General features: G+C 36.4%; 1 protein-coding gene across 50 annotated transcripts in view; it reads left to right on the top strand.

Annotated features, from left to right (window-relative positions):
• LOC136836526 (prominin-1-like) overlaps positions 1 to 25,377 on the top strand; it is a 420,188-nt gene that overhangs the window by 22,148 nt on the left and 372,663 nt on the right. The window lies entirely within an intron of this gene.

The raw sequence follows: 25,377 nt of genomic DNA, 5'->3' as shown, positions 1-25,377 counted from the left end.
TTATATATATATTAATATATATATTTATATATATTAATATATATATATATATATATATATATATATATATATATATATATATATATATATATATATATATATATATATATATATATATATATATATATATATATATATATATATATATATATATATATATATATATATATGTGTGTGTGTGTGTGTGTGTGTGTGTGTGTGTGTGTGTGTGTGTGTGTGTGTAATCTTCACCACTATTAGCCCTTGTGTCATATCCTGCTTAAGACACTACATAAGAAGACTGGGTGGTTTCCGAGGAAAGATAAGACAGCCATCGCTGACGCTTATCATACGTCTGCCTGCCAAATCATGGATTAACGCTTGTGTTGATAACTTCCACAATAAAGCATTTATTCATCTACACTGAAGGCTTATCGGCCGCGTGCAAAACCCCTTACACACACACACACACACACACACACACACCTCTTACCGTACACTCTTTCTCGTTCCATGAAAGTTGAAGACCTTTTTACCTAATATGTCTTTCACACCATTCGATCGGCCCTTCCTAGGTCTTCCTCTCCTGCTTCTTCCGGAAAGTTTCGAGTTGTACATTCGTTTTAGCACTTGCTTACAGTATTTTCAGTTTTCTTCTGTTTCAAGTACTTTTAAAGTCTTTCCTAGTGTTGCAGATTTTCCTCAGTATCATCTCTGATCACTTACCCGTATATTAGTATGCGGAATGATGGTACCTTGGTTTGACCTCTGGGATTGTACGTATCGTCCCATCGACGCTGTTGACTTGAGCAAAGAATTACTTTAGGTACCTTGGTTATTGGTCGACAGTCACTGGTTATGAAAGGAAGGAGGGAACAGGTCACAAATGTGGATAATTTGTGCTACGTCAAAATGTATGCGTCATAATTAAGAAAAAGAAAAACATGGCCTTGGGGATATCAGATACTTCTCACGGATATCCGCTGATAACCCGAGTTCTTGAAGTCGTGTTTTCCAAGAAACTTTTGCCAAGCCCCTTGTTTTCCGAATTACGAAATGCTTCTTTGGATGAAGTAAGCGTTTCTTACTATTTTCCCTGTAGAAATGTCAGGTGACTACGGTTATGGTTTCTATAGTTTTTTCTCTATTTCGTGTTCAATAACGTTTTTTTTTCTCTCTCTCTCTCTCTCCTTTCTCCAGCAGACGTTACTCAACGGCATTCCGGTCCTAACGTTGAAAATTAGGATTTAAAATTTTTAGTCTTTTCGCCAAGAGTGATGTTCCACAGTTAATTAGAAATGCTTCATTACCCGAATGCAATCACTGATCGCATTGTTTTTTGATGATGGTGATTCCTAGCCAGAAAAGTTGATGTATTGGTTCGTCGTGTGTATGTGTTTGATACAATACTTACATTTAGATAGAAAAAGAAAAACAGTCTTGAAGTCATCGTTTACCTATTTTAGCCCTTATTTCAATGTTATTTTATTGATTGTTTTGTAACACACACGGTCATATTGCATCACTTGTGAAGGCGGTTCCTGACGTCACTCTCCCGGGTCACAGGTTGAAGGTCTTTCACCCTTTGACGAGGGACCTCCTGACAAGAGTTAAAAAAAATAAAAAAAGGCCTATGTGATTAGCTCTCTCTCTCTCTCTCTCTCTCTCTCTCTCTCTCTCTCTCTCTCTCTCTCTCTCTCTCTCTCATTGCAAAGGTAAGAGGCATTTCTGGGTGGTTGCTATGAACATTGTTCCATTATTAGACATTATTGTTTATGGTACACCCTCATGGGTAGTCTATTGTGTTTACGTTAAAAAAGTTCCTCTTTCTATTGTGTATTGATTAGTTTCGCTTCTTTTTTAAGTTTCTCTGAATTACATAATTTTTTCTTGTATATAAATTTGCATTAGGGAAAAGTTTTCTTGAATCAGTTATCCTATTGCTCACTTTTATGAAGACTGTGAAAAGTAGATGTGATTAGGCTCAGTGTGTGTACATTGAATTCTTATGAGTGTCTTTATATACTTAATACACACACACAACACACACACACACACCTAGTACGAATATTATAGTTTTACATACATCCAAAAAGTTTGGAGTATTATATAAATATTATGCATGCTTTCACCTGCGTGGGTTGATGATTACCCAACGAGGCCGTCTGGTTTTGAATGCTTTGATGGCATACGTTTTGGCGGAGCAATGAACACTCACGTCTGGTGTGTTTTATTTCTTCTTCTCTTCTCTCTCCCTCCCTTTAGCTGTGGCCTACAATGGTCAACTAACTACTAGGTACATAATTCACAGCTCAGGTCAACAAAGGCGAAACGCGACAATTTTCCCCCCCCCCCCCCCTCCCCCTCCCCCTTGGTCCGGTTCGGGAATTGGACTCTGGCTCTTCAGTTTATGAGCTGAGCGCCCTTATCACAGACGGCGCAGTGAGTCTGCAGTGCGAGATTGTCTCCAGCTTGTTCAGTCCATACCCAATTGTATAAAAAGCGGTCGGTTAACATGACACCAAATCTGCCAATATATAATATATATATATAATATATATATATATATATATATATATATATATATATATATATATATATATATATATATATATATATTTATATATTTATATATTTCTAAAGTATGGAGAGGATTATACACACCCCATCCCCCGAAGCCTCACTGTACACTGAGTATGCATTGAGAGAGAGAGAGAGAGAGAGAGAGAGAGAGAGAGAGAGAGAGAGAGAGAGAACAAGGATGCCTTTGAAAGTTTTTCATATTCCCTCTACTGTAATTTCAAAAAATAAAAAATAAAAAAATAAATTCATAATAAATAATCGTTAAATAAAAGTGGTCTTGTGTATCGTGTTACAAAGACTTGGCTAGGGAAATGGCCTGAAAGTTGACGAGGCAGACGTACCAGTTCTTATGAAAAAACTTGTGAGAACTTTCTCTGGGGGGAAAAAAAGTTTCCTTCGTGTCGTTGCTCAAGTACCGGTATGTATGCTAACTTCTGTGAAGTGGGGAATTCTTCTTTCTTCTGCCAGTTCTCTCTAGGGTATTTCATCTAAGATGAAGTACGAACAGATAGATGAACCTCGGCTGGTCATACGGAAGGCGCTTTTGAGTTATATAAGACCATTTACCTTTTTTTCTGTTCAGTTGTGGTTTTTAAGGCTAGTCGTTTAGTTTTAATGAGAGGCTTTGTTTTAATGATGTAATAAGTGACTGCGTTTTTATGTGTAAAACTATTACTAAGTAAAGGACGATAAGTCGAAAGGCCTTGCAGCACTCCATTGTTTCTCTTTCCTTCGTGTATTTAACCTTTATATATATTCATCACGTTCCATATTGTCATGATTCAGTTATACGTATTATATTATACTGAACTATTTTTTTATACCTTTAAATTTTACTTATTAACATTTACGTTGACCATTGGGGTTTAAACGTCGGTAAGAATGTGTTTTTCTGTTTGTATATTTGTCTTTACAGTATATGCGAACACTTTCCTCATTCCCTTGCTACATTTGCTTGGGCAAAAGCAATTTCCCAAGTTCCGCCGCCTATCATTTTGTCTGGCACAGGATGTCTCGGTCATGAAAGCAGTTAACCTGTTTAGGTCAATTGGTGGGTTTCCTTGTGTTGACCAACTGTCCTTCCAGTGGTAACTGCTGGATGCTTGGCGGTAAAGAGAGAGAGGGGATAGTGGCGTCAGTGAAATTAACAAGTAAATAAGAGACTGGGTATAATCATTGTGACATTGATGACGCCCATATCGGAGGACTTCTGTATCTCAGTCCTAGATTCACCTGTAAGTAATGAATGTAGTGACATCTGCTGCTGTCAACTCGTACAACCTCCCAGTTTACTCTTAGGTAAATGGCTCATTGCTGGATATTTTTCTGTATAGTTAGTTTTCATTTAATTCTCGTAAGGGCTTAAATTGTTTCTTTGGTTGTTGATTTTTTTCGTGATATTACTTCTTTAAACTTCCATTCTTCCAGCATTTAATTGTACGGTGTATTTTTCTTTTTTTGGGGGTGGGGGCGGGGTAAATAAAGGATGAACTGCCTGTTGACCTTCTCAGCTTTTAATGCTTCTTTTTCGCAAGTGTAACGGGCGTTTTGTAGTGTTATATCGACCTTTTTTTTTCTCTTTTTACAAAATCATCCGGATCCCTCTTGCCGTGAACAATGAACATAATGGGTTTGATGGTAATTTACAGTACGAATTTTATCGGTTTCTTTCTATACAAAACGTCTGGTGAGGTATAGCAAGTAAATAACGACCGTTTTATGACGCCAGTTTATATATCAATAAATCTTTCCTCTTTGCCATAACTCGTTAAAGGTGATCTTAGTAGTAAATGAAAGATATTTTTCTTCCCTGGAAATGCCAATGAGACTGTAATTAAATGTGTACTAGGAACCATAGATGCTAATACTGACCGTTGTTGCTACTGAGCCACTTCGTAGTACTGAAACAGTCAAATATGACTCCTGTAGGAGTTCCCCGAATTCTGTACAGCAGTGTAAGCTAGATGGTTAGGAAAGGACGGACGGACAGACAGAGCTGGCGTTTGGGGGCGAGGGGGCTGTGGTGGTAGTTGTTGAGGATGGGATTGGGCTCTCTAGGCTTAAAGGACTACCTTTAAGCTGCCGTAATGATCAGCGTGGGAACCAGGTAACTCGACCATATTGCGTCGTCAAGAGTCTTAGGTAAGGAGGATGAGCTGGAAGGAAACAGGTGCGAGGCCCTTCGAAGGTATCCAAGAGGATAGTTAGGAAAGATTAGAGAGAATAATGTCTTGAGGAGTGAAAAATGATAAAAGTTAAATAATGACGTGCATCATGGAAGGAGACCGTAAGTTTTTTGAAAATTCTAACATAACGTGGGTTTGAAATAAATTGAGAGTTATTCAGACAGAATACAGTAAAGTCATGTGACGTAAGGATTTTTTTTTTATCTACATAACTCACTTCCATGTTGTGGTGGGTCCGACAGTTAAACTTGCGTGGCACTCCTAGAATCCAGTGCCGAGTAATTTTAGGTCTCATAGTGGCACCAACGGTTTTATTTATGTGCCTGTATTATCAGACAGAATATTTAAGCCTGTTATTTGCATGGCTTCACAAGACATGGGTGTAATTGTACTAAAATTCGTGGGTATTTATTTTTATCTTTTCTGCAAATCTTCTCATGCGCCAATGGTAATATATGAGCACTGTTATGCATGACTGCATTTCATACACATGTTGTGTATTATTTAGTGGTGATGAGATGCAGCTCATAGGGTTGTGTATCACAATACACGATGACTTTACCATATGGTGGCTGGAGTGGGTAATGTGTCAGTCACCTTTATTTTTTATTTATTTATTTTTTTTGTCTCGTGACATTAATGAAAGGATTGTTCCTGTGTATTTGTCTTTCATACTTTTGCCCTTTAGTAAAATGGAATAGTTTTATTTGTCTGCTTTTCTTTTAAAATTTAATTGTACGCCTTATTTTAAGATCATAAAATTTATTGTAATAATCATTTTAACATAGAGCTGTTAGGATAAGAGCTTTATAAATAAGGCGCTTTAGTTAGAATAAGCATCTTTAGATAAAGCTCTTTTATTTGAATAATAATTTTCAGATGAGTCACTGTAATTATGATAAACTATTTCAGATGAATCTCTTTCAATAGGCTAATCATTTTCAGGCGAAGCACTGGCAGTAGGATACTTCTTTTCGTATCAGCCATTTTCAATAGCTTTTTCGTAGTGTTTGGTTTTTGGATGCTCGTCGCATTGTATACATGTGAATTGAGGTTGAGGGTGGATAACGCTGGCTTAAGTAGAGTAATTGCATCGTTTTAATTTACATCTCATGACTTATACTGTCTGCTGTTTCCTCATAACACCGCATAGAGGGACCCATAATGTTTTAAATCAACTTAAATCTCCTCCATACTAACATTACTAGTGTAGGAATACAAGTATGGTTAAACTTTCGTCATAAAATTCATCGAAGTCATAATTATACGTGACCTACGGAAGGGTCGCAGTCCTAACCTTCAGACAGGTCTCTTTTGGCTTGTATTCTCTGAGGTCTGTAACCTACCTTTCCTTCAAGCCGCTATTGTTTCCCCCGCCCACAGTGAAGGCTCAAGGCTCTCTCTCTCTCTCTCTCTCTCTCTCTCTCTCTCTCTCTCTCTCTCTCTCTCTCTCTCTCTCTCAGGTACAGGAATTTGAGAAGCCCATCTTGTCCACTTTCTGTTATATTGAAGTCAGTCACTATTCATTGTGGTCTTGAAATTCACAAACCATTTCACCTCGCGAGAGGGTCCCAGTCAGCGATGACCTTCATTGAGGTTAAAACTCATCTTGCTTCTGTGAAAGTAATGAATATAACCACAATTATATTTATTAATTTTAGATTCCACCTTTGAATGGGGAAGATCCCAGTCCGTGGTACCCCTCATTAAGGTTAAAATTCAGCCAGTTTTATAATATCCCATTTTATCAGTACTAATTTTTTTTTTTTTTTTTACATAGTGGGAGGTCACAGACATGACCTAATTAGCCTAAGATTAATGTTCATCCTATTTCGTATTAAAAACAACTCTGTCCTTAGTTGCATTTATAGACTAAATTTTTCACATGCGTTAAGGTTTCAGTTCACAGTGACCCTAACTAATGTTAAAATCCGCCCAGTTTCATATCAAACATAAATCACTGTTCATGGTTTTGTGTATGGATTCCAGACTGTATTAAGCTATAACATGCAGAAAGGTTTTACAATCCAGGATGACTAGCGTAACGGTTAAAATCCATCCTTCCTCTAGGGAAAGTCGCATTGTAAACTTCACATAAGGAAGGTCGCATTGTCTGTGGCCATGTGTTGTATTACATTCACCCCAGAAAATCCAGTTGTGTGGGTTCTTCGGGGGTCGTTGACGGGACTAACCCTGTAATGTGTGCATTCCACCCAGCAATTAATCTTTATTGTGGTTCCCCTAATTCGTAAGTCTTAGTCATGCATGGTATACATTGTTTCTTGTTATGAGGTGCTGGCACACGATTATTGAAGCCTACGGTGTTGTGTTTTTCGAGAAACGCGTACATTGTATGTCAATTTGAGGCTTATGTCGATATTGTTTCAGAGAAATATGTTCGCAAGGATGTTGACTGTAAGCTTATATTTCTATTTTTGTTGAGTGTCGACATGTTGAAGATTACCTTGCTATTTTGTTGAGAATATATTTTTATATGGATATTGACTGGTTGAAGCTTACGTTGCTATTTTTGGTTAAGAAATCGTGCATCTGGAGAGTGACTTGAAATTTACATTCCTATTTTTGTCGAGAAATATTGCTCTTCTCTGAATTTTAAATAATTCCAAGATGTGCCATATTTGAGTTCGTGAAATTTATGTCCAGGTTTTTGTGAAACGCTTCCCTTGATGTAGAGATTTCGATTCATACAGATTTAGTGTCTATTTTCTCTTTCTTGAGATTTGGAGATGCTCGGTTATTCTTAATTTAATGCCGTGGCGTACATTGGTTTATTCTAACAATATGATTCTTCAATTTTTATATATTTAGTTTATATTTCGTTCTGATTTGAGAGCCTTATAAAGTTTATATTTCGTCTTGATATGAAAGCCTTATAAACTACTTTCATTTTTGAGATTTTGAAGTTCTTAAGATGCTTCTCTTCATTTCCAATATTCATGCTATCATGGACAAGCTTACTGATTTCTCGAATAGCTGGAGCTACATGAAAAAACCATTATTGTAATCTTATCTATTAGTCATCAAGGAGCGAGTGCTCAGTTGGGATTTAGAGATTATATGATACACATTTATCTGAAGCTGTAAATCAGATTTGAATGGCTTTCCCTAATCGTCATGTATAGCCCGAAGTCAAGCGAGGCATACGACTTCGATAACAAACTTGTGTCAAGTATATTCTTGACATCTTGCGGTCGTTTTACAACGTAGTACTTGTGCGTACATTTTTGGTCAAGTTTGGTAAATGTAAATGGCAGGATACTCGTACCTACGCCAGCAGTTTGTTAGCTGCAGAATTGATGTGATAGTAATAGTACTAACAAATTTAAATGGGCTTTGCAGTTAGTATTAGTATAGAACAGCAGCACAGTGGTAGTAGTAACCGTAATTTAAAATTCGCTTTTGCAATAGTAGTAGTAGTAGTAGTAGTCGTCGCAATTATCAACAGTAACAATAAAACGTTGCTCCTGGTAACAGCAGGAGTAGTCGCAGCGTTCACCAGTTTCGTTGGGGACTGCTGCAGAGATTAGGCGTCCATTCCCCACCATCCATCCATCCGGCTTGCTGTTCCCCTCTCTAGTCGACTACATCCGCTTTTACCTCTTCCGGCCTCGCTTCTTTTCCTCTTCGTTTCGCTTCTTACTCTCTGCTATTCTTGCCAGTTCCTGTTTGCAGGAGGGTCACGAAGTTCCGGATAATGGCAGTGTATAAATGTTACGGTTGCTATGTTGTGAAATTTTTTTATGTAGGGAATTATTTCTTTTTTTGTAAAGGATTTTTTTTTTAGCAAAAGTTGTTTCTAAATGCGAGTAGTTGTTTTACTAATGTGCGATACCGGCTAATGTGTTTATGTAATATTTATTTGGTGATTCAGCTCAGTTTTTAATGGGTTTTTGTTGATGATTTATTTGTTCATGTAAGATTTTCTTTATATGAAGACTGTTTTTATTTTGACTGGGTATTGAGACTGAAGTGTCCTTTCCCAAACCACAATTATGTGACCTCGTCTCATTCCCAGATTTATTATCTTCTGTCTCAATGCTCGCGCTGAGACTTCCAAAACGGTCTGTGATACACCTTTCATTAATGAATATTTTTCATTCCTAATTCTTTTTAAATTTATTCCTTCCAAGTTTTTCTTCTGTTTCCTATGTTCAACTTGGTTTGTCGACCTTTTTTGATGGGGGAGAATTCATCCTAAATGCATTGTTAATTTTTTGTGTTGCTGAGTCATTAAAGTCTTTTAACCAGATGCAACAGAGGCTAAGTTGTACTGTGGACAGCATTATATTGTGATAATTAGTAATATAAAGAATTTTTACTTTTTCTTAGTATTGTAATGCAATAGACGCTATTTATAACTGTCCTTCAGAATTACATGTAAACGGCTTTTCCCTGTGAGGGATTTCAAAGTATTCCAAGAATAGAAATGTTGCTGCTGAAGTCAGTTTTTGTATATATATATTGAACGTCAGGTATGTATATACCTGTATATGCCTGCTTGCATATCTTTTCACCAAATATAAAAATATAAAAAAATTGTTGAACGCTGAGTTTTCCGGAGGGATGGACTGTAGGCCAACGATAGACCGATAAGATTTTGATATGGCTGCGGTTGCACTCTCACTCCTTCATTAGACCTTGCTGCAAGGCATCTCAGTGTGTCGTTGTTAGCCTTCAGGTACATTTTGTGGAGGGGATGGGCTATTAACCCAGGAAGAGATTATGAAATCGATCATTTTTCGTTCTTTTGGGGCGATATTTTTCTAGTCGACTTGAATAGGTCGACAGCTACGGTATCTTTTGTCAGTCATTGAAATTTCATTTATAATTCCTTTATTTCTAACAGACATTCCGTTAGATATGGCTTTCAAATGGATCTTCAGTAAAATTTACATTTTAATAGCAAGGGATGCGTTTTTCGGTGTGTGTGTGTGTGTGTGAGAGAGAGAGAGAGAGAGAGAGAGAGAGAGAGAGAGAGAGAGAGAGAGAGAGAGAGAGAGAGATTCAATGTTTTTTATTTCTGCTTCTCCGTGAGGTAGGAAGACTAATTTATTCCTCCCTGTCTGTTATTATATACTAATGTATTCCTACATCTCCAAGATTACTAGGTGATCTGTTCCATACAGCCTATGGCTCAGATACCAGTTGCAATTATTGAAAAAATGTCGGATCTGACTTCCAGACAGAACACAAGTTGCCAGATTGAGTTAGAATTAAGCCTTTGACTAGGGTCGTTTAGGATATCTGGGAACTTGTATAGTTTATGTTTGAAGAGCTAATTCGTATTTGTTGAGAGAAGTGAGGTAGACAGTTCTATAGGCTAGAGTCCATGACTGCGAATGATGATGGAATAGCGATTTGGGCAAGTTTTGATACAAAGAAGATTGAGGTAACATCTGGCACCAGCCCTAGGATTGTGGTGGAACTGAGGAACGAAAATTTCAGGTTTTAATGTCTGCAGGTTGTTTTGGAACTAATCCCTCTTGGATTTTGCATAGACTTTTCCCAGCATTTATGCCATCGCTGGACACTACGGTACTTAATTTCCCTAGCACAGACATCAAACTGTTTCTTACTTCATCCCATTCAGTTGACGATAAGAAGAGCTTGTTTTCAATCCAGTTCGCAATACGATCAGTGTTCTGTTATTAGGTAGTGACCAGAAAGCTGAGCTGAGGGTTGGCTTGAGAGAGAGAGAGAGAGAGAGAGAGAGAGAGAGAGAGAGAGAGAGAGAGAGAGAGAGAGAGATGACAATGTAGGCTATTCCTGCCTTTATATGAAAGAAAGAAAGACTAGGCTATGTATAGTATTTCTGCTTCTCATACAGCCAGAAAGAGAGAGAGAGAGAGAGAGAGAGAGAGAGAGAGAGAGAGAGAGAGAGAGAGAGAGAGAGAGAGATATTTTCCCTCTTTAAGCGAGAGAGAGAGAGAGAGAGAGAGAGAGAGAGAGAGAGAGAGAGAGAGAGAGAGAGAGAGAGAGAGAGACTAATGTATGACTTCTCTTTACTCTTCTCGCTAGTATGAACATCCGTCGTTCTCTACATCTATAAGTGGCTAATTCCTGTCGGTCACACCACATGCAGTCACGCGATGGTTTCAAAAGTGAAACCCTCCTGTTTTCTAAGGGCATAGCCGTTTCCTCATTGATTCCACCTCGGTGGTCATGGGACAACATTTATACGCAGCAGCTGATTCACCATAAGTAATAAGTGGGGTTATTTTTAGGTTTAGTATCCTTCTTTTGTAGCTGTAGGAAGTGGTAATGTTCGACCGTATATATTATAGTGTGAAGGGGTTGAAGGGAATGGGCAATTGTAATTTTTTTTATGGGGCTTAATATAGTTGATTTACTTTCGGTGTAATATATATGATTTTGATAATGACCAAGCTTTCATATTACGTAACTCTTGACGTCAATGACCGTAGTCATTGCGACGCCAGATCATATAAACACATCGGTCAAGAACCAGATTTCCTTATCTTGCCAGAGTCTGGTGGTAAAAGAAAAAAATTTGGGAGAGGAAAAAAAATTTGTTCTTATTCTTATTTGAGCAATAAAAATATTAATAATTTACTTGATCAGGCCTTTCTCTTATATCGACTGAATAGCTTTAGTAATTTGGATTGAATTTTGTGGACAGAGTTTAGATTCTACGTTCGAGATCAGTCTCTGCTAGGACGAGGAGACCTTCAAGAGAAATAATCACGCGAGATTTGTGGCGTTGTGGTCGCGTCATGTGTTTCATCGTGCAGGATGTTTTAGAGGTTGGGGAGTGGGTCAGTTTCCCATGTAAACTCATTACCATTAGAAGAAAGGTCAATTGCTCCTCTCGCTTGACCTTCTTATTATTATTACGAAAGTGGCGTGACAGTGATAGTATTACCTTGATCGGCATAAGAACACAGCTCTCTCGTTTGCCGTTTCCTTTCCTTAACCAAAGTGGGGGCATATGGCTGCGTTCTGTTGTACTTGGTTATGTAAGGTGTGTTGGCGAGATTTGGTTTTTTCTTTGTGTATCATTAATTATGCAGAGGCATATGGCTGCTCTTAATTGCGTATGGTTACGTAAGGTGCGTTATAGAATTTTTTTTTGGGTAGTAGTTTGTTTCCCCTGAGGAATGATCAGGCATCAAGGCTTGCCCCGCTCAGTAGCATAGTGTTCTGTAAAAAAAAAATTTTAATTCTGTATATGTATCTGTTTTTAACAAGGGAATAGACACATATGGTCGTTTTTATTGGTCTTTGATTTTGTAATATACGGGTTTATTTTTTGTCCAAAGATTCTGTTGCTAGAAAACGCTTTTATAATTCTGCCAACACTGGGAAATTCTTTGAAATTTATGAAATTTCTAAGTATAGCATTTTTATACGGAATAGTCAAATTTCAGATTTTAATAATAGAGGAATTTTTTTTTTTCTTTTACGTTAAAAGAACTGCACTACTTTCGCAATAGGTTGCCAGATTAGAATAGAGGTATTCTCATAAAAAAATTAACGCTAGAGGATTCATAGCTCCATTTTCTCTCTTATATACAATACAGTAAAGTCCAATTTCTTTGATGTATTTATGTAACCTCCAAATTTCCCTTTGCTGTTTTATATTTCCATAAAATTTAGGGCACTTATTTTTCAGGACATAATGGAAAAGCATATTACCTTATAGTGTTTATATAGTTTAATTGAATAGGGATTATGTCTAGAAACGCCCTGTCGGTGGTTGGGGGATGGGTTGAGAGGGGGGATGTTTGGTTTGGATGATGGAGAAGGGGGATATGGTGATAAGCTGGATTGGTTCATTCTGTTTTGTTAGGGTCTCTCTCTCTCTCTCTCTCTCTCTCTCTCTCTCTCTCTCTCTCTCTCTCTCTCTCTCGGGTCTGTGAAAAACGGATATCAGGTTCGTGTTTTTTGTTCAATTTTTATCCAATCTGAAGCGTTTCTGACAGGTTTTTAAATGTTTTGGGGGTTTTGTTTTGGTTTGGAAAAATCTTTCTGTTTCGGCTTTTCATGTTTTGTGTGGCCTCGATACATTGCCTCCCTGTTGATAAACTCGAGTTTCATTTCTTTGTTCTGTTGAATTTACAATGAACTATTTCTTTTTATTTTATTCTTTATTAAGTATTTATCTTTTTGTATTAGATATATTTTGAGATATTTCTTGGACGTTTTTTAAATATTTGTGATTTTACATGACTTAAAAATGTTATCAGTTAATATATTGATATTATCTCAATGAACATTTTGTGATTTTAATCAGTATTACTTTTATAGCTCAAGATGAATTATTGTGGAGTATGGTGCTGATTTTTTAAAGGGAAATCATTGACATCATATATGAACTACAGTTGATTTTTTTTATTAAATAGTTTGACTTAATTGAAAATTTAGTATATGTGCACTAGGTTCTCGAGGCAGCACAACTTTTGCTGGAGCACAGTTTTTGCTGGAAGAGCCAACGTAACTTTATGCTTATATGATGGCTTTAGGGCTACTATTTTATATAATTTTTTTTACTTGGAGTATTGATAAAGAGAGGAAAAGAAGAATTTTGATATCGCGTTCTTGTAGAACACCAGAGAATATTAAAGCAGTCAGTCAGTCATTCTTTCTTGAAGAGATGACGACGATAATAAGAAAGAAACTTATGGGACAAGGCATGCTTTTATTGGAACGAAACTGCAGTGAACTCGAAACGTGTAAACCGTTTTAGTTCTTCTGGCCACAATGGTGTGATGACAGTTCACATAAATTAATCTTTTTAATTTTCCTAGCTCTCTTAGGCAAAGACGATAGCGGAAAAAAAATTAAAAGAAAAAGAATATCCTCGTAATGTTCGGTCACTTTGCAGAACATATCATGGAATTTTAATGTCAAAAGTTTTCCAATAAAAAAACAGAGAAAATAAGCTGTTCTGTCACTGCATTGCTCGTCCCTTTTGCGGGTTAATATTCTGAAGACCGAATCATTGCTTTTCGTTTTGCCGAATATGGAGCATCAACTTGCACGATTAAAAGCTCGGAATTTCAGGAAAAATGTTGATCGAATTTATCCATTTTGCTCGTTACATTTGAAGAAACCGATAATTATAATCCAATAATAGAAACAACGACTTTTATATTTCTCGTCCATTTTGGGGATTATAGGCTAAATCAATAACCCGAAATTTTATAACTTTGCGCTGTCCTTTACGCAGTTTCCAGTGAGAGTTTTGATTCGGGGGATTGTTTTTAGCGTTCCATTATATTTTTATTATTTTTGTTCCCCTGCAGTCGTCCTCCCGCAGGAAATGGATAATTTAATCGTACCTAAAGGGTGGAGTTCGACTGTGATATTCGGGTATCGAATGGAGTGGCCTTGGGATGCATATTCACTTGTCCTTTCACTTTTTCTTTATCAGTGTGTGTGTGTGTGTATTATTTATATGTATATGTATATGTATATATATATATATATATATATATGTGTGTGTGTGTGTGTGTGTGTGTGTATAAAGACATACATATACATACACGTTTATATGCATACATACATACATACAACAACCAATGTATGTATCATCGGCAGATTATTACCGTTTCAAATGTGTTTCGGTTTGGGGAAAAAACGGACGTAGAATAGGAAAGTAAAATTGTTGATTGTTGAGAGAGAGAGAGAGAGAGAGAGAGAGAGAGAGAGAGAGAGAGAGAGGTTCCCGTAAAGCCAAGGACTCCCATGCACCAAGTGATGAAGGAGGTACTTAAGCAATTATAAACCGAACTTAAACCAGAAGACGATTTTCGGCAGGTTTTGTTTCCCTGGCGATCTGTCAAGTGGAAAATCAAATTTTACCCTGCGATGGCTTTAAATCCTTATTTGTTTAAGAGGTATTGTACGTTGAGATTTATTCATTACATGCAATAATGCTGTGTTTGTTCGTTGTCACCTAACGTATGGGCAGGTTATGCTTTTAAGTTTGTTTTCGACGTTCATGGCGTGCCTGCTAGTTCTTTGGAAAGGTATCCTCCATAATAATAATGGTTGCTTTTTTGTCTTTGATCGTTACTAGGAAGTATATTCTGCTGTGACACGAAATCGCAAGCTGGTTCCCTCTGTTGTGTGGAACTGTTTTGTATCTGTAATGTCAGTTCATCACGTATTTGAAGGCTGTTTTGGAAGGGGGTTAATTGAATCGCCAGGTACTTGTAAACACCTTTCTTGTGTTTCCATTTTTTATGCCGTATCTGTGCTTGAGATTCAAAGCAGAATTGAGATAGCTGGCTCCTCGTATGCTTGTGTGTATGCGCAGGCATAATATAGGAAAGACTTAATTGCGAAATACGAGTCTCTCTCTCTCTCTCTCTCTCTCTCTCTCTCTCTCTCTCTCTCTCTCTATATATATATATATATATATATATATATATATATATATATATATATATATATATATATATATAGTATATATATATATATATATATATATATATATATATATATATATATATATATATATATATGTGTGTATGTGTGTGTGTGTGGGTCTCTCTCTCTCTCTCTCTCTCTCTCTCTCTCTCTCTCTCTCTCTCTCTCTCTCTATATATATATATATATATATATATATATATATATATGTATGTGTGTGTGTTATATATATATACACTGTATATATACACAGAGGAAGTGAATCAACGGTGTGCAAGATATTTCACCTTCACTTTTACTTTAAAATATTATCAAACAAACTACCAAACTTGAGAGTACCTGAACGGCCATTTTTTTGCATATGTATGTATAGTATGTATATATATATATATATATATATATATATATATATATATATATATATATATATATATATATATATATATATATATATATATATATATATATATGTGTGTCTTTTCCTGTAATACTACAGTGTAATATGAATATTCATATATATATATATATATATATATATATATATATATATATATATATATATGTGTCTTTTCCTGTAATACTACAGTGTAATATGTGTAATATGAATATTATATATATATATATATATATATATATATATATATATATATATATATATGAATGTCATTTACTGTAATACGAAAGTATAATATATACATATATATACATAGACACGTGGGCATCATTTGTATGTATTTACGCTGAGCGGCTTGACTGAGACTTAAACTAAATGAAGAAAATCAAGCAAGTTTTATCAGCTGGTTTGAGAAGCATGCGATCACTGATATGTAAACACACCTGCCTAGTTTATTTGTAAACTTCAGGTGATCACAGGTGCTTATTCTGACTTGTGTGCTTAAGGTAGAAGAGGGAGAGAGATTTGAGCATGTAACCGGAGATACTCTGGCATTTAGGTAGGATATTGATGGGAAGATCTCATCTACTTGAAATTTATGTAACTGGATTCTCCCTCGGTCTCTTACACACATACACGTGAGGAAATGATGCCTAATGTAGCCAATAAATATATTTTTTACGCCGGTAGTTGAGGATTATTTAGGTCGATTTAATCTGATGTTAGTGAAGGGTAAAGTTATTCACTGACTTCAGTTTGACTTCGTTTTTACTCCGCCATTTCCCTTCATGATAACGGTTTAAGCGGATTTATTTATTGCTCCTCCCTCCCCCTCCCTACTCTCTCTCTCTCTCTCTCTCTCTCTCTCTCTCTCTCTCTCTCTCTCTCTCTCTCTCTTTTCTCATAACAAGTATGGTGTCCGTCAGTTTACATATTCACGGGAACGGTTCAGTGGTTACCCATTTGGATTCATTGAATGATCAGCATTCAAGTATGACTGGATAGCCCTTCTTATGTTATTCTTACTGCCTTCGGCCAGTCCTACAATAGTCCTTGGCTTGGTTCGAATAAAGGGAAGTAGGATGTCTTTTGTGGTCTTTTTCAAGCTGGAGGAAACTACCACTTCCTGCGCCTCCTCTTCTTCCTCCGACTTCCTTTGTGTTTATATGGTCACTCTCTTATCGATGTCATCGATCGATCACAAGTGGCCTTGATTAATCTTTGTCCAAAACCAACAGCGTGTCTCGGTAAACAAAATGGTATTGTTTGCTCTCTCTCTCTCTCTCGATGTGCGTGTCAAGGTCATCAGGAGGCTAGTGGGTAAAGCGGTCATCGGAAGGAATTTCCCATGCAATTGCCGCGAGACCTTAGACAGGATGTGGTCGAATCATCATCCTGCTGCCATAACTTGTCCAGCGTTTATAATTATAAAAAATAATCCTTACTGGAGGCATCCTGCACTTCATTGGCTAGTCTTCAACATGGGTCCTTCGGCTCTTGTGATACGTTTCGACCACATAGGCTATCAGTCCTATGTGGATGCATCTTAAAATTTCAGCGTTTTCTAATGGAGTATACATGTTACATTTTAGAGGACGTCCTGCCAATATTTTAATCCTCTGCTTCAGATGTATCCCATACATCAGAGGCCATCCTAACAGCTGATGAAGGTTGATAGACTTTCTTATCAACGGGTGCATCCTTTATTTGAAAGCCCATCCAAATAGGCTAAAATGGATGCATCATATACTTCATACGTTATCCTAACTGTGGTAGATCACGTACTTGATGAGCTATGCTGAATTGGGCAATTGTTTTTATTTTAACTTTGCTGTTGAAGGTCTTTGGGCATATCCTGTTTCTAGGTTTCTGTCCTGTCATATGCCTCTTACACTCGTCCTATTTTATAACATTTCGGTCAAGGGGATGAGATAGACTTATATCAATAGATGATGATGATGATCAGTATTCGCCACGTGTCTGTTGGGATTTATTGATTCTTTTTTTTTTCTCTTTTAAGACTTTTCAGTGGTAAATATTTAATGTCAGTAGTTTGCATACGGTATTTTACCTTTTCTGTTAAGGAGCATTGTCATTAATGAATCGATCGAGGTTTGGGTTTGTAGTCCTCCGTGGGTTTGAAATAATAATAGTAATAATAATAATCACTGATTGAAAGGTCCATTTCCAAGAAGAATAGAGCTGAATAGAGCTATATATATCGGGAAATACATCTAAAAAAAATGGACTTTGATCTGCAATATGTTTGTCATTTTTTTCATTTTACTTTCCTGGAAACATCGATTGTTATGGAAGGGTTATTTTATTTCTTGAGACTCGGTGATTCAGAATTACCGGAAGCGTGTGATCTATCGGGACAAACAACAGCAGGGAGGAATACCCGGTAACAATTGATTGTTTGAGGGGATTTTTGCCCTGGGATATTGGATGGAAAATTTATGAAGTCTCAAACAGTTGGGACTTGTTTCGTTGGTGAGAGCGATGCTTTGATTGGTGTCATTAAATTACGGAGGTAATAATTAATAATAATAGTAATAATAATAATAATAATAATAATAATTATTATTATTTTTATTATTATTTACCGGTACGTTTAACAGTAAACAAGTCGCTACCGCATTCAACATCTGCCTTAAAATGTGCGTTATTATTAGCATTAGTAATAATTACATTTTTATGTATATTGCACCATTCTTAAGAAAATTCAGTGCTTTAATGAGTATTATTAACGAGTTTAAGAACTTAAGCAGTCTTTGGGAATGCTGAAATAAAAGTACAATAATGGTAAATCAATGAATGCTACATTGATATTTCGTAGATTTTCTTTTTACTCAGCTACAAATATTAAAATATGTCAGAGACTTTTACCTTTGTAATCTCTGTTAATTCTGCATGTGGGCGAAGGGTGCGTATCTAAGTAATGGTAAATAATTTCTGCTTGTCCCGGTTCTAGGGAGAAATCGTAAAGCGCCCAGACAGTGCCCTTAAGAACAAGCTCTCAATAAAAAGAGCAACAAGCAGAAATTATATATATGTTAATTCAGATAACTAAACTTTGCATATATATTTATATTGTAAATCTAAAATATATATAGAAAGATATAATAATGTATACATATATATATATATATATATATATATATATATATATATATATATATATATATATATATATATATATATATATATATATATATATATATATATATATATATATATATATATATATATATAATGTATCTATACAAACATTAAGCTACAAATGTCGTTTAATATCCAATTCGCTCTGCCTAGGAAATAATACCGAAGGGGAATTACGGATGGTAAGTGGTTCGTCACCTGGGAGGTGACTAACCACATACCAATTGTAATTCCCCTTCGGTATTATTTCCTAGTTAGACCGAATTGGATATTAGACGACATGTGTAGCTTAATGTATGTGCATATAAAATGTCACGGTGATGTGATAAAAATTAATTATGTATATATGTATTTATACATTACATATATTTATTTATAAAATGTAGGTTTACTAACGAAACGTCCAGGTGACTTACAAGAAAAACATGTTTGTCAGGTCATTGCTCACCTGAGGAGTCCCTCCCCCCACCGCTCTCCTCTCACTTCTTTTCTTCTTCATTTCACCTGTTTTCCAGTATCGTGTAACTGCCGGGGTGAATTGCAGAAGCTCAGTCTCTTCGTGATACGCTGTGAGTTTTCGTTTATTTTGTTGATGGATTTTTTTCTATTTTATTTTTTGTTTGTTTTAGGGTTGCTTTTGTTTTTTTTTTATTAAAGCAGATGGAAACAATGCATTAATGGCAGTGACAAAAGTAACGGAGGTTTTGGTTAAGTTGTATTAAATTAGTAATATTTGTTTTTATTATATATCACTTTAAATATTGTGTTATTTTTATATAAAAGTATTGATTAATCACCAACTTATGCTTTGTACCTGTCAGAACAGTCTCCATTATTATTATTATTATTATTATTATTATTATTATTATTATTATTATTATTATTATTATTTTCGGGGTCTATATTATTAGCCTAATTAGGTTACGATATTGCCAGCATAATATAATTTCCAGCAAGTTCAGCAACCTATCATTATTATGACTACAATTCTTGTTACTGTTACATTTGCTTACATTAATGTGGGTCCCGTAAAGGTGATGACTGCAAGCAATAACAACTGCAATGGTATAAGAATCGCAGTGATTGTGGTGGTAATGACGAACACCTGTTTGAACTCGGTAGCGCTTTCTAACTTTGGTCCCTTTGTTCCAGCCGCCCTTCCAGGTATTTAAAAGCTTTTGTGTCACGGGCTGGTTTACGGAAATCGAATGTCAACGGAACAAGTTCTCGGAATCTCTGTCGCGACTTTAATCGCCCTCGTTTAGTACCTCTCTCTCGCTCCTGGCATCAGTGTTACTGTTGTTATTTAGCTTTAGTGTTTTATACTGTCCTCGCCTTTCAGTGTTTCTCGTCGCTGTCGTGTTATTCAATATTATTCTGACATTTGTAAGACTTTTATTATAAAGTGTTATTCAGACAATAATAATAATATTTTGGGTATTATCACTTTGATTAATTAATTGATTCATCGCTAGATATCTGGAGTTAGGTTGACAAGGTAATAGCCATATGAGGAAAAGAAAATTGTACGAATATAGTGGAGTAAAATGCCCAAGAAAACTAAATTAAGAATCAAGAAAGTATACACTTATTGGTGAAATAAGTCATAAAGCAAAGTGACATGGAGCTTTATAGTCGAAGTACAGTTTCGCATTGAATTAATGGTCTTATTGTGGTATTTATTCATCAGTCACAAAATGAGATTAGAGGGAGGTTTTAGAGAAGGAATAGGAACGACTTAGTGTACACTAAACCTAACGTGAAAGAAACCAGCTCTAGCATTAGTGAATCTCCGATGGGAAATAAGAGAAATTTGAAGATTTTCTTGGGAAAATAAATGTTAATTACGGGTCACTTTTATTTTGTGTTCCATAACATTGTGAAACGATGTTGCCTTTTTTTTTGGAGGATCACTGCTCTTATAATGACGCGAGCAAGAAGACGTCCTCTAGTGCTCTCGGCCACTCTTAATTAGGATTTTAATGTCAGAGGATCCTTCAACTGTGATTAGTTTCTTCCGTCTATCTTGTGTTCGTGTGTCTTAGTGTAATAAGGTATTCATCTGAGGAAGACTGTATATATTGCATAATAAATTTATGAGTTCTTTTATGGAAGACTGTGTAGCTTGTGCAATGGAATTTGTTTCTTTGTTCTTCCTTGTTTAAGATTTCCTGGTTAAGTGAGGGTATTGGGTGTTTATCCTCATGGTTACACACTCTCTCTCTCTCTCTCTCTCTCTCTCTCTCTCTCTCTCTCTCTCTCTCTCGGTTCAGTCATAAAGCTTCCATCTACTGTGAACGCCTGAGGGTGGAAGATGGGCGTGGCTCCCTCAAGTTACTGGTGAGTGGAGAAACGAAGGAACGAGCAGCTGTCTTTAGCAGACTGTCTTCATGACTAGACAGAGCGCTCTCTCTCTCTCTCTCTCTCTCTCTCTCTCTCTCTCTCTCTATGCTTGAGAAGTTGACAACAGGGTAGTTAAATGAGCTTATCCATTTTCTGTAAGTAGTGTTGTAGTTTGAAGGATTCTTTGTATGATCTACTACTACTACTACTACTACTACTACTACTACTAATAATAATAATAATAATAATAATAATAATAATAATAATTTTAAGTAAGGAAATAGCTTTTGTATATCTAGCAGACTTGAAACAGACGCTGGACAAGAGGGCATAAACACCCAGAAGAATACCCTTCTCTTGTGAGTCACCCAGTTCCTTGCCCGAGACCATATCGACCTTCAGATGCCGCCTACCCAGCACCCAGTGCTCTCTCTCTCTCTCTCTCTCTCTCTCTCTCTCTCTCTCTCTCTCTCTCTCTCTCTCTCTCTCAGTACACACTGTTGTTGTTTCGCGTTAAACTAAAGCTCGCTTTATTCTGTCCGTTGTTACTAACTAATTCCCCTCTCTCTCTCTCTCTCTCTCTCTCTCTCTCTCTCTCTCTCTCTCTCTCTCTCTCTCTCTCAGTACACGCTGTTTGTTTCGCGTTGCAGTATTTTGTCACTTGTTACTAACTAATGCTCCGCTCTCTCTCTCTCTCTCCCTCTCTTTGGGTGGGGCATTCAGCTCATAAAATGCGGGGGGGGGAGAATTGTGGTTATTATAATTACATGAGGTAGCCATGTTCGATTCTCGAACCGGACAAAAGTGAAATGGGGTAAAACCTGCCTTTTGTTGTGAAGCAGTGAAATGGGTACCTGGTTGTAAGTCGAGAGAGAGAGAGAGAGAGAGAGAGAGAGAGAGAGAGAGAGAGAGAGAGAGAGAGAGGACCGTGCACAAGATGTACACAACACCAGAAAACGTGAGAGCCTCGACAAGGTTTTCCTCACCCAACTGTTGTGAAATCATTCACAAGATATGTTTCCTGCAGACAGACCTTTTTTTTTTTAATCTAGTCTCTCTCTCTCTCTCTCTCTCTCTCTCTCTCTCTCTCTCTCTCTCTCTCTCTCTCTCTCTCTCGTCGGCCCGGTTGCTCTCTTTGGACTTCAGATAGCAGCGACATTTTTTATTTTAAATGTCTTACATAATGTAATTCATTTTACAAGTCTTTGAATTTATTGCATTTACTTTGTTATTCTCGTGTTGAAGTTGAAAAATTCGGGACTGAATATATTAATAAGCAGAATTATATCATTGGGATCATGTATGATACAAGTCTTACTACTATTATTATTATTGTCATTGAAATCGTGTATAATTTCATATTGGAGAAAAACAACAATGTGAAGAGGCGGGCAGCGAAATTGCTGATGGAAATTACTTTATATATATATTATATATATATATATATATATATATATATATATATATATATATATATATATATATATATATATATATATATAATGTGTATGTATGTATGTATGTTGTCCTTGTGAGATGTAGTAATGCTTCGGTTAATTATCATATAATTTATGATTATTCATTCTCTGGTTGGTATTTGATCCTAACCATGACCTATTTTGTCCAGGCTAGTGAATATACACAGATCCTCATAAATTCAGGTCGCTTCATCTGTTCGGTGGCAACAAGCGTAGTTGGAATTATAACATGTAGCTGCAATCTTTTGATATTAGCTCGTTATATAAATCAACGATGCGTATGTGCGAGTGTGCGGGCGCACATACGTTCACAAACCCTGATTGTTTACCAACATAAAAATCCGGACCATGCTGTAATCGAAGCTAATTTAGCACCGCACACAAAGGCGTGTTTTGCCTTGATATATTTTCCTTTATCAATGCCCCTGGTATTAGGATCTCATTTGATTATCGGTCATTTGATGTAAATCCTGCTGTTGTGTGTGTGTGTGTGTATGTGCGCTGCGTGATGCCATAACAGGAAGCGCAAGAATAGATCCGTGGTATTTATGAAATGTGGGGCTAAACGAGAAAGAGAGAGAGAGAGAGAGAGAGAGAGAGAGAGAGAGAGAGAGAGAGAGAGGGGGTACGCGTTTTAAGTATTCAAAATCATATGAGGGAGGTATTATCCACACGATAGAAGTTGTATATGTAATATAAAACTCATAATTAGCAAGAGAACTTCTCTGAGAGAGGCAGCAGGAGAAAGTGCTTGGTGCTATCTTCCCTCCCCCCCATCCTCCCACTCCTCCCGTTACTTAGCCAAGGAGGGACGACGATGCCCTTCCAAGACGCTTGCAAATCCTTCCCTGTTCTGTGCGTGATCGAGTATCAGGGAGGTCTGTGTGTGTGGGTGGGTGTGGGGAAGGGGTGACTTGACGGGTGGGGTAACCGGGGTCGCCGGGATGAAGAGGGGAATGGAGATGCGAGACGGGTGGACGCGAAAGGGTGTTGCTCGCAGCGCTTGGTCACGAGTACCGAAAGGCCACGGCACTGACAATGTCCTTGTTGTGACTCTCTTTCTTTTTCCTTTTGCTTTATCATGTTTTATATCTGTCCCTTTCCTTTTTGTGGCGCTGTTTTCTGGTTCCTTCGTGTAACCCTCGTTTGATTTTTGCGTTTCGTTTTTCTTCTCTCCGTCCTTTGATTGTATTTTGTTTTATTTATCAGTTGTGACGTATTCATGCTACGTACATAGTAATTCTATATTAATATCATCATAGTATGAGACTAAAAAGATTGCTCATCTGACACTTTTGGTACTTACATCGCCTTGGATAAATTACATCGTCACGTTTATAAAAGATTTGATAGCTTCTGGCAAATTTGCAGTGATGTTTGTCTCTTACATTTTTTGTGTTCTTGTTCTTGAACAAGTAGCGGGTGACCCCATGAGTGTGCATTTCATGTGTTTCCTGACTAAAGGTTTCTTATCCCAAACCTTACGATTTTGACGAAACTTCTTAATTTAGGGTCGTAAGCCTTTTGATTTTAGGCTCCCCACCGCTGCCTTTTTAGAATCGGCATACTAAGAAACTAGTATATTTGTGGTAATTATTTTCCCTTTATAAATATCATTATTCTTAGTGTAAATCATCCATTTCAGAATTCTCGGCAGAGCTGTTGATTGGCAATGTACTTACGCCATGATTTTGCAGTTTTCCGATTAGTGTTTTTGTTGCTTGATTGGCACATGAATATCTTGTCAATCTCTGGTCATCATTCTGTCACGTTTTAAGAACATTACTGGTAGTAATGCTTTCGTGCATGTTTTAATTTACGCATGTGTTTCGCATGAATACTGGATTTGAAATGTAGTATCGTAAAGTTTTATCTCATATAATTCTATAGTAGCCGTCGTGTTTCGTTCACTTAAGTTTATTAACTTATTTACTTGCATTTGTCTTGTCGTGATATTTATCGCTGAATTATATTCACTGTCATGTGAATGCCTCATACGTGACAAAGGGTTTTTTTTATATAACTTGTCTTATTCATTTCGTGACTAGGAAATTATTGGAGTTCCTTCTTTTGCAGCGTAGAACCGAAGATTGTATGATGAATATTCTCAAGCCTGCACTTTCACCTTCCAGTATTTTGGTTGAAAATCTTTGAATATTTGGTTGGACGCGATGACATCAGAGAGTATTATTGCTATCACTGTGATCAAAATAGTTTCGACGAAGGTTTAGTGTGTTACTTTGCCGGAATTTCTCGGAATTTTATGGTGCGTTACACAATTTACTATGGTAGTGACTATATATATATATATATATATATATATATATATATATATATATATATATATATATATATATATATATATATATATATATATATATATATATATATAAAAGCTTTCATTGATAGAATGCATTAGGTGTTTTTACCTATTATTATTATTATTACTATTATTAAATGAAACAAATGCCTATCTGTGTTAGACTCGTTTCATAGTTGTTCATAACTTCGAAAGTAAACGACGCTAACATTACATGCAAAATGAAAAAGCTTTCACCGTTAAACCATTGCGTAATTGGCAATTAACAAGGCATTATTTTACACCGCCCTGCCGTAGCGTTCTCATAGCAGACTATGCGTTTTAGGGTAGCGTGCGTTTATATTGTATGTTAGTACCTTTTTTTGTTTTAATGCAGTACATTCTTTTAAATGGAACGAAGCCTAAACCGCTTATTGTTAAAATAAATGAAAATCGCTTCATTATATGCTAAAATCTTGCAATGTATACAGTTGGTTAGTTTACCTACCGAAAGGGAATTATATATATACTGTATAT

The sequence above is a fragment of the Macrobrachium rosenbergii genome, chromosome 56 (assembly GCF_040412425.1).
Source record: "Macrobrachium rosenbergii isolate ZJJX-2024 chromosome 56, ASM4041242v1, whole genome shotgun sequence".
NCBI classification, from domain to species: Eukaryota; Metazoa; Arthropoda; class Malacostraca; order Decapoda; family Palaemonidae; genus Macrobrachium; species Macrobrachium rosenbergii.
This window is presented reverse-complemented; position numbering and strand designations above follow the sequence as displayed.